The following is a 244-nucleotide window of genomic DNA, read 5'->3' as shown; positions in this document are numbered from 1 at the left end:
ATGCCAATAAAGGCTTCACAATGACCTTTAACATAAACGCTGTTTAACCACGGAGCATTGCATTCTGTGAAATTGCAACTGATTAATCTAATTGATTTTGTTGTTTCCATGTATATATTTCTAATTTATTATTGTATATAAAAATGATTGATATGTTGTTTATACTTGTTTTAGCACTCTCTAAATTGCACTGAAGAAAAAATAAAATAAAAGCAGGCGTTTGGTGTCATTTTGGATTCCAGTG

The 244-nt window shown here is 29.9% G+C and overlaps 1 protein-coding gene across 1 annotated transcript in view; it reads right to left on the bottom strand.

The window, feature by feature from the left end:
* ldhd (lactate dehydrogenase D) overlaps nt 1–244 on the bottom strand; it is a 19,226-nt gene that overhangs the window by 18,270 nt on the left and 712 nt on the right. The gene's annotated exons all lie outside the window — the stretch shown is intronic.

Source organism: Morone saxatilis, unplaced genomic scaffold (genome assembly GCF_004916995.1).
Source record: "Morone saxatilis isolate NCDOM2014 unplaced genomic scaffold, NCSU_SB_2.0 Contig2, whole genome shotgun sequence".
Taxonomy (NCBI): Eukaryota; Metazoa; Chordata; class Actinopteri; family Moronidae; genus Morone; species Morone saxatilis.
Note: the sequence above shows the minus strand (reverse complement) of the source record. Positions and strands in the feature narration are given on the sequence as shown.